At 39.0% G+C, this 10,552-nt stretch overlaps 1 pseudogene; it reads right to left on the reverse strand.

Annotated features, from left to right (window-relative positions):
- Nucleotides 1–6,898: 6,898 nt before the first annotated feature.
- Nucleotides 6,899–7,776, reverse strand: LOC129561703 (uncharacterized; annotated as a pseudogene).
- Nucleotides 7,777–10,552: the final 2,776 nt, after the last annotated feature.

Here is a 10,552-nt window from a genome sequence, read left to right on the forward strand (position 1 = left end):
TTGTTGTCCCTTTCTCCTCCTGCCTTCAATCTTTCCTAGCATCAGGGTCTTTTATATGAGTCAGAACTTCACATCAGGTGGCCAAAGTATTGGAGCTTCAGCTTCCGCATCAGTCCTTTCAATAAATATTCAGGACCGATTTCCTTTAGGATTGACTGGTTTGATCTCCTGCCCAAGGGACTCTCAAGAGTCTTCTCCAGCACCACAGTTCAAAAGCATCTATTCTTCAGTGCTCAGCTTTCTTTATAGTCCGACATGACTACTGGAAAAACATAGCTTTGACTAGGTAGACCTTTGTTGGCAAAGTAATGTCTCTGCTTTTAAATATGCTGTCTAGGTTGGTCATAACTTTCCTTCCAAGGAACAAGTGTCTTTTAATTTCATGGCTGCACTCACTATCTGCAGTGATTTTGGAGCCCAAGAAAATAAAGTCTGTCACTGTTTCCATTGTTACCCCATCTATTTGCTGTGAAGTGATGGGACTGGAAGTCATGATCTTAGTTTTTTGAATGTTGAGTTTTAAGCCAACTTTTTCACTCTCCTCTTTCAGTTTCATCAAGGGGCTCTTTAGTTCCTCTTTGCTTTCTGCCATAAGGGTGGTGTCATCTGCATATCTGAGGTTATTGATATTTCTTCCAACAATTCTGATTCCAGCTGGAATTCATCCAGTCTGGTATTTTGCATGATATATTCTGCATATAAGTTAAATAAGGGAGGTAACAATATATTGGAGAAGGAAATGGCAACCTACTCCAGTGTTCTTGCCTGGAGAATCGCAGGGACGGGAGAGCCTGGTGGGCTGCCATCTATGGGGTCATGAAGAGTCAGACATGACTGAAGTGACTTAGCAGCAACAATGTATAGCCTTGATATACTCCTTTCCCAATTTGAAACCAGTTCATCTTTCCAAGTCCGGTTCTAACTGTTGCTTCTTGACCTGCATACAGATTTCTCAGGAGGCAGGTAAGGTGGTCTGGTATTCCCACCTCTTTCAGAATTTTCCACAGTTTGTTGTGATCCACACAGCCAAAGGTTTTAGCATAGTCATGAAGCCGAAGTAGATGTTTTTCTGGAATCCCCTTGCTTTTTCTATGATCCATTGGATATTGGCAATTTTATCTCTGGTTCCTCTGCCTTTTCTAAATCCAGCTTGAACATCTGGAAGTTTTAAGTTCACGTACTTTTGAAGTCTAGCTTGGAGAATTTTGAGCATTACTTAGCTAGTGTGTGAGATGAGTTCAGTTGTGCCGTAGGACACTGTCGGACTAGCCTAATTTGTTTCTTGGCTCTCTGGGATCACTGTATTTCATTGCCTGATTTATTTAATGTGTTTTGATTCTGATAGTTTTAGGTGATTTTATATATGGTTCCTGTTACTCTTTTGGACCAGGAATAGAACTTGGATGTGTTTTTAAACAAAATTTACAATAAAGCAAACTGTAAAAACAATAAGAATGAAAACTTCATTGAAAGAAATGTTTTCTTGAAATCATCAATACGAATGAAATGTAGTTATATCTGAACAATGCTTGCAGAATTTCCTGAACTTATGATACTTCGCCACATCACTTAAGACCTCTTGGGCTAATATAAAGTCATGTCCATTACTAGCTCCTATTTCTCTTAAACTGCTAATCCACCCCTGCAGGGTATTTGGAGAATGTGGTTGTACTCATGTAACAAATGGAGCAACTATTTCGTATCTGAATTGACTCAACATTGAGAAGAATGAAATTCATCAGAGAAAAAAGAACATTCAATTGGGCACTCAAAAGTTTAATTTCAAAGCTAATCTAAAGTATTTTGAGAACTTTTTCTTGTTTTATAATTGTATGTGTGTGTGTATGTATGTATTTATGTCTGTGCTGGGTCTTCACTGCTGTGCTTGCTTTCCTCTAGTTGCCACAAGCAGGGGCTACTCTCTAGCTGTGGTGCACAGGCTTCTTATTGCTGTGGCTTCTTTTGTTACTGAGCATGGGCTCTAGGGCCTGCAGGCTTCAGTAGTTGTGGCATATGGGCTCAGTAGTTGCAGCTGCCGGGCTGTGGAGTACAGGCTCAATAGTTGTGGCACACAGGCTTAGTTGCTCTGAGGCATGTGGGACCCTCCTGGATCAGGGATACGACTCATGTCTCACCGTGGCAAGCAGACTCTCCACCACTAAGCCACCAGGGAAGCCCTTGTTTGTTTTCTATTAAATAGAAAAAAATGATACTGAAGAAACTTAGAAAAAAGTTTGTGTTATACTCCTAAATGTCCCCGTAAAGAAGTTTAAAAATTTCCCTATATGACAGCAAACAATTCAACTCAAATATCAGCATGTATGCAGAAAAATGTTTTTTTTTCAACATTGATTAAGAATTTATTTTTAAAGATAATTGTATACTGCTTTATTGGAGATTGATTCAAAGATAGTTTTTATCCTTTTACTGGATCTTTTTGTGTCTGTTTAATTATTTTATGAATTTCATTGAAAATATACTTTATTGGTGACTTTGATAGCATATATATCTCAGTTTTAGAAGTTTCCATGTTGCAAATTTTTAAAATATTTTTAATTTTTTTAAATTGTGAGTTCAAAGAGGATCTCAGGAAGAATGACAAAAGCAAGCTTTCAGACATGTTTCTGTTTCTAGTGAATAGTAAGCCGTAACAAGTCTGTTTCTATCAGTGTATTCTGTGTCAGACAACACCTGTAAAGAAAGTCTACAAGGAACATTAAGTATCTGGAAATAGGAAAATTATTTCCACTGATGGGCAGCTGAAATGCACCAAGGAGACAGAGAGAGTAATGGTATCTCTGCATTTATTTTGACAGACCTATGACAGCACCATTCTGTTCCTTGATAGACAAACATAATCTTTGAAATATGTTTGGAGATGCATTCCACTCAGCTTGTTTCTTTCAAGGCTGCCTTTGATCACAAGCCAAATCCAGCTGAATGGAAAACAATGTCTGTTATTCCTTGTATATCATAGCTAACCTACTATTTTATCTTTCATTACTGGATTTTGACTTGTATTTGAAAGAACATTAAATAAAGCTTTACGCAACCATTATATACGGTACTCATTCTGTCTCCAATCTTACTATCCATTTATCTGCATAACAATACTCATTGTTGATGCATTATAAAGAATAAAAATATAATGCCCTTATCCTACTAAATTTCAGTTCATTTTATAACAATCAAAAATGTTGCAAGTACAATCATGTTATTTCCATAAGTTTCAGTATCACCACATTAATTAAATAGGTCAAACTTTTGTGCTTTTATACTTCCATATATTTTCAGTTCCTTTGGCAAATAGCAGAGTACATTGTTTTCCAGCAACTGTTTGCAGCATAAAAGGAATTCTGAAAGCACAGCTAATGAAATCCATATATTAGAATTCTTGCCATTTCTGTAGAACAAGAGTACCAAATTTACTCTAAATTTTTTATTCAGCAGAAAGAGCATTACAAAATATAGTTTTATGGATATGATTCATGTATATTAGCAGTATTAATTCAGGATGGGAAAGTAATTGCATTTTCTCTCTCAATATTAATATTTTGTGATTTGTATTTATAGCTAACCAAAAGAAATGTACTACCACCATATCTGTAGAAACTTTCTGTTTGTAAAAATTTTCTGCTTTGAAAAGACACATGCCCAGAATATACAAAGCTCTACTCATCTATCATATAGACTCAAATTGTTTCCACATTTTAAAAATATTTCCATATATATATATATATATATAAGAATCAGGACCACCCCTGGAGTGAAAAGAAACACCTGAGGTCTTTCCTTTACTCTCTTCATGACAATATGTGTGTGCTAAGTCACTTCAGTCATTTCTGACTCTTTGAAACCCTAAGGACTGTAGCCCACCAGGATTCTCTGTCAGTGGAATTCTCCAGGCAAGAATACTGGAGTGGATTGCCTTGTCCTCCTCCAAAGCATCTTCTCAACCCAGGGACTGAGCCCATGTCTCTCATCTCCTGCATTGGTAGGTGGATTCTTTACCACCTGGTAAAGCCCTAGTGCCACCTGGAAAGTCCTCATGACAATATCAGTTCAGTTCAGTCGCTCAGTCGTGTCCAACTCTTTGCGACCCCACGAATCACAGCACGCCAGGCCTCCCTGTCCATCACCAACTCCCGGAGTTCACTCAAACTCATGTCCACAGAGTCGGTGATGCCATCCAGCCATCTCATTCTCTGTCGTCCCCTTCTCCTCCCGCCCCCAATCCTTCCCAGCATCAGTCTTTTCCAGTGAGTCAACTCGTCGCATGAGGTGGCCAAAGTAAACTAAGCTGCTATCTAGACCTAAGAGTTTTCAGTAATTTGTATGAAACATAATGTAACCAAATTTCAAAAAGTTAAAGGGTGCTGTGTACTGACTTGTGTCTCCTCACTAAAATTCATGTGTTGAAGCCACAACCCTCAATGTACTGTATCTGGAGATAATTCAGGTTAAATGAGGTCATAGGATGGGGCCCTAAACCAATAGGACTGTGGCCTTCTAAGAAAAGGAAGAAAGAGACATTGCCCTCTCTCCATTATGTGAGAAAACGGTAAGATAAACCCTCTGCAAGCCAGGAAGAGAACTGTCACCAGAACCAGAGTACACCAGCACCCTGACCTCACATGTTCAACCTCCAGAGCTCTAAAAAAAAATAAATTTTTTGTTGTTCAAGCCAACTCAGACTAGCATTTTGTCATAACACCCTGATGATATGTGGTTTAGTGGATATTTGAGTAGTACCCTTTCACTTATTAGAGGTGTGACCAGGGATATATCATTTAAGCATTTCATATCTGTTTTTCCCATGCTTACATGATGAATTATTTTGAAACAGGTTATTCTTATATCAAAAGGGTCATGTCCAGTGACCAATGACCAATTGGTCATGTCCATGACCAATCCCTCATTCTTAATATAATATATAATATGGATCTGAGGCATATCAATAGGTTATATAAAATCTGTACTGCTTTTTCTCTTGGCTACTAATCTAGCAATTTATATGAATAAAAATCATATCAAATTATTTAACAGAGGTCACTATGTGTGATTGTAATTTCCTGGTGCAGCATCTCCAAAATCTTTCAATATCTAATTTTTATAAATGTGTCTGTTGCTCTACGTATTTTATTCCTACATGAAAATGAGGACTATTGATTCTGTAAATATAATTTCTCAGCATAGAATCACTTATCTCCATTTTTCTCTTTCTATCATGGTGATTGTTTTTCTCCAATGAAGTTAGATCAAATTTGTATCATATATTGGCAGAAAAATATGCATGGATAGATATTATTAGACATGTTAGATATTATTTGACATGTTGGCTTTATTATGATTTCAGTTATGACCAGTATCATGCAAATGTATTCACTACACAAAGTAAAGTTTTTTTACATATTAACCATGACTCTTCCTCTCAATTCAGCCAGAAGCAAAGATCTGCACTACATTCTGTTTATTATGTGTAGGTATAATTGTGTCCATTTGTCTTACTGTAGCTTTTTAAGGTTTCATAGCCACAACCACTCTTCAGTGTTCACAGCACCTTGCACAGCTGAGAATTTAAATAGCTATTTCTGTTACTGATGATATTGCTAATAATGATGATTTTGTTTAAAGGTATTTCAGGCCACATATCTAATTGCAAAACTGAGGCATGAAAATCCTCTGAAATTTTTACACTGAAGCAAAGGATGAAGCACAAATTGTGCAAGGTTTGACTTTGTCTACAATTTTCATGATAGAATATCTTTATGACAGCCCATTAGTCCGTCATTTCTAGCTATGTACTATCTTCCTGTTTTCCAAATCATTTCTGAACCAGGATGAAAATGGCATTTCAAGTCATTGTGACAGGTTTCCAGAGGAAATCATACATGTGTTTCTGTGCGAAAACTTGGAAACACAGAGAGCACAATTTATGGAGGCTGAATAGCTCTTTGTGGCATGTGGCTCTGAGGGAAAGTTAGACCCACTTATCAATTCACAGTCCATCTTCCACTAGCCATTGAAGTTCAGGGCTCAACACTGCATGGCTACTTGTCACTTGGACCAAGAAAGAAATAAGAAATGATGTAAACCAATTTCCCTTGACAGGAAAGACACAGATGGAGACGACATTTGGACCATATTGTCTGCTTTCAGGTCATCCCTGAAGCCATTAGCTATCATAATGATGAAACCTGAGTTATTTATTTCCCCACAATTTTCTAATGTGGCAAAAACAGTATTACACTGGGGGCCTGAGTTTCCTCTGAAAGGTTGTGTTGTCCTTGAGAAAAAATAACACATATGACAGAATATTTTTAGCGTTTAGAAGTAAAAATTACAAATTAAATGAAAGAGACATAATGCAGGATAAATATTAAGCTTAGTAGTATGTAAGATTAGACTTTTCAAAGTACTGTTTTGATATTTATGTAAAATATATAAACTTTTCTTGGAGTTTTTGACTCCTAGTGCATTGAGTCAATTCATTCATTTAAGACCATTATTCGATACCTTCTATTCTATTCATTTATTCTGTTGGTCAGTACATTTACCTGGCCAACAGAATAAATAAACATTTTTGGAAAACAATGGAAACAGTGAGACATTAGTTTCTTTGGGCTCCAAAATCACTGCAGATGGTGACTGCATAGCCATGAAATTAAAAGACACTTGCTCCTTGGAAGAAAAGCTATGACCAACCTAGACAGCATATTAAAATGCAGAGACACTACTTTGCCAACAAAGATCTGTCTAGTCAAAGCTATGATTTTCCCAGTAGTCATGTATGGATGTGAGAGTTGGATTATAAAGAAACCTGAACACTGAAGAAGCGATGCTTTTGAACTGTGGTGTTGGAGAAGACTCTTGAGACTCTTAAGAAGACTCTCAAGAGTCAAGATCTCTTAGACTGCAAGAGATCAAACCAGTCAGTCCTAAAGGAAATCAACCCTGAATATTCATTGAAAAGACTGATGCTGAAGCTTGGCGAGGCCTGTGTTGGCGAGGGGGCCTCGGCCTCATCCTCCATGCTGGGGGTCCTTACCTGCAGAGTGACGGGCGGGAGGCCGCCAGCCCGGGGCAGAGGCCCCGCTGAGGACTCGGGCTCCTTCTCAGGCCCAGCACCCCACTGCCTCCTGGGGCTGGATGGGCGCTCCGCTGAGGCTGGGTGCTTCCAGGCCTGGGGCCACGCTGGGGCCTTGGCCCTGCCTGGGGCGGGCTGCGTCTCGGGGGCCGGGGTCTTCTCGAAGACGGTGGTGTTCTGACACCAGTCTCTTCTCCGAGACGCTGGCTTTGTCTGGAACCGCCCTCTTTCCTGCGACGGCGCTCTCCTCCAGCACAGCGATCTCCTGGGACACGGACCATTTGCTGGGGCTGGGGGGCTCAGGGCCCAGGCTCGCTTCCGGCTCAAGTGTCTTCCCCGCATCAGACGGCTTCTCCGGCCTCAGTCTCCGGCCAGACGGCGACTGCACCTGCTCCTCGGGCGCAGGGGGCGGCTGCCTGGCCTCCGGCGGCTCTGCCTCCGCTCCTGCCGCATCCTCAGGATGGCCCAGACCTCCTCCTCATCTCTGGGATCAGGGGCCCGTGGCCGGGGGTCCTCTGCTTCCTCCTCGCTCCGCAGTCTCTCGGGGCTGGCGGATCCTCGTCGTCCGTGGCAAAGCTCCGGTTCCGGTGTCGCCGCCGGCGTTCTCGCTCCTGTTCCTCCTCGTCCTCCAGGGTCCACTGCCGGGTCAGGCTGGACAGAGCGGCCCAGCTCTTCCCGCTGACCGACATGCCGGCGCACCGCCACGCGTCCCGTCCGCCCCGCGCCCGCCGGCGACGCAGGTAGGCTCACCTGGCCTCTTAGCCCGGGCCGCCAGCAAATCTTAAAGTGAGGATTTCACCACATGAATGGCTTGGGGACAAACATTCTTTGAGGAAGGACAATTCATGCAAAATCACTGGGTAGCAATGTGCTTGGACTGCTCAAGAAACAGCCAGAAGACTAGTGTGGCTGAACAGAAGGAGGGAAACAATATGGAAGTATAGAGGGTAAGAGCATAGAAACACCAGGGCGAAATTAAAAGTTGGTTTTTTCTTTAAGGTCATGATAAGGATTATGGCTTTTGATTTCAAGGAAAAGGGAACCATTGAAAGGAATTTGAGAAAAAGAGTACATACCCTGAATTCCTTTTGAACCAACTGAAGAAGGAGCAAGGTGGGAGCTAAGAACTCCATTAGGAGAGTTTGCAATAAACCCGGGCTGAAGAAAATAGGCATTGTATAAAATAATGAACAAACACAGTCTGTGCCCTTAAGTCACTCTTAGTAAAAACACAGGCGTGGGTAAATGTAATTGTGTTAAAGACTGTTATGTGTAATAACTACCAAGTGTACTCAAACAGGATATTGGCACCAGGAGGGAATGATCAATTGTGATTGGGTGCTTTATCAATGTGACTGGGGTCCTCACACAACAGGAAACAAAATCCCTCCTCTTCAGAAAATGGTATTTTTCATTATAAAAAGTCAAGTTGACTTGTCAAATTGTACAAGTTTCTCAAATATGAAATCAAAATTGCTGGTAAAGTCACTGAAGGGGTGGACATTAGAAATGTATATGACATTACAGATTGCTTAATTTGGAAAATTACTGGTTAGTGTTTTTCTTTTTCCTTCTTTATAGTTCAGTTGGCTTCAAAAGTCTTCTTAATTAGAAACAAATAAAAAATAAAAAACCCTTAACTTTCTATATTCAAGATATAAATTTTCAAATACAGAACATTAGATTCACAGAAAGACCGGATGACCTATTTTCCCTGTTTATTCTTTGCATATTCCTCCTTTACTTGTTTTTAAGTATCTCTCTTCCTCTTTGAGGTTTTTTGTTGTTTTTTTTTTCTTCTTGGGCAGCATCAAAATCCATACCAATAATTTAGACTTGCAAATATTTACAAAAGATTAAGCAGGCTGCAGGAGGTGTCAACCAATCCACATTTCACAGGAGAGAAAACATTGTAAAGAATATAAAATTCCATGAAATATTGCTCAATTATAACTTACCATTGAAAGGGCTCCATAATTCATTGGCTTCTTATTGAAAATGTACTCATCCAACCGCAATAGATGCTAATATGTTGAATTGCAAAAGTCAAGAACTGTTTTGTGGTTTTCAAAATGCAAAACTAAGAATTCAATTAAGATCAACTGCATTTTGTTTTCAAATGTTGGTATTCATATTCAAAGTGCAATTCTGTTGAAGTAGATAAGGTTATATTAGATAAGGTTAGATTATAAATTATATAAACCCATAAAATATAATTAACACAAAGTACTATATACAACCAATAGGTTAGATGTTACCATATGATTCTTACTTCTAAACACTCAAGGGTTAGGGTTAGGCTCAAGAAACAGCCATTAAAAACTGGTTCGAAAAGAGCTAAATTATGAAGTTTGAAAATACAGCTTCCCTGGTGGCTCAGATGGTAAAGAATCTGCCTGCCTGCCATTCAGGAGACCCGGATTTAACCCCTTGGTTGGGAAAACCCCTTGGAGAACAGAATGGCAACCCACTCCGTATTATTGCCTGAAGAATCCCATGGACAGAGGAGTGTGGTGGGCTACAGTCCATTGTATTACAAACAGTCAGACACAACTGAGCAACTAACACTTCTATTTTCATCCTACACTGACTAATTTAAAATTCTTAGAATCATATAAGCTTCCCATCTATATATATAATATTTTATTTGTTTATATAAATATGCACTATAATTATATATTTATATAGGTGTTTTATATAAATAATTGTAAATATAATATACATGTATATTGTAATACTTTTATCAACAACTAATTGAGTCTAATATTCAAGTTTCTATGAAAACATTTGCCATCTAGTCATAATCATTTAACTTGAGTAATGATTGTGAGTTTTTAAATAGCAAAAAGCATGAGAAACCTGTAATTTCACTCAGAAAAAATAATAAAATGAAGATAGGATATTAAACATCTTTATGTAAATGAATCATTTTCAGTGGCAAAATGGTATTGCTTCCCATTAGCTCCCTTAAAATGGTTAATCACATAATATACCTTGATATTAAGTCCAAATAAAACTCAGGAGAAATAAACTCTTTTCATCCAAAGAATAAGCCCTGGTTATAAAAATCCTTATCACATGTACCTGACCTCAGGTAAATAACTTGTATTCGGGAAAACAGCTGTTCACAGATTATTTTTTAATAATGCGATGCCTTTGTGCAATAGTGGGTATGATTCAGGTACCATCATCCATGTCATTCAGCACTGCTGGACAGAGTAAACATTTTTCTAAGTCATATCATGACTGAAGAAAGACATATTTCCAGTTAGAAAATAATTTAAACATCTTTGCAATTCCATATCTGTGCCACCTTGAAAGGACTATTCACTTTCTTCCATCTGTCTTTTAAAGGCTACCATTGAAAGGTCAGTTGAGAAAAACAGATCCACTTGACAAGCATAAGAACTGTGTTGAACCATGTTGATTAAGGTTGTCTAGAACTTCTGTGTTACCATTACAGTG

The sequence above is a fragment of the Moschus berezovskii genome, chromosome 5, assembly GCF_049115385.1.
Source record: "Moschus berezovskii isolate FMDL1 chromosome 5, NW_MosBer_1.0, whole genome shotgun sequence".
NCBI lineage: Eukaryota > Metazoa > Chordata > Mammalia > Artiodactyla > Moschidae > Moschus > Moschus berezovskii.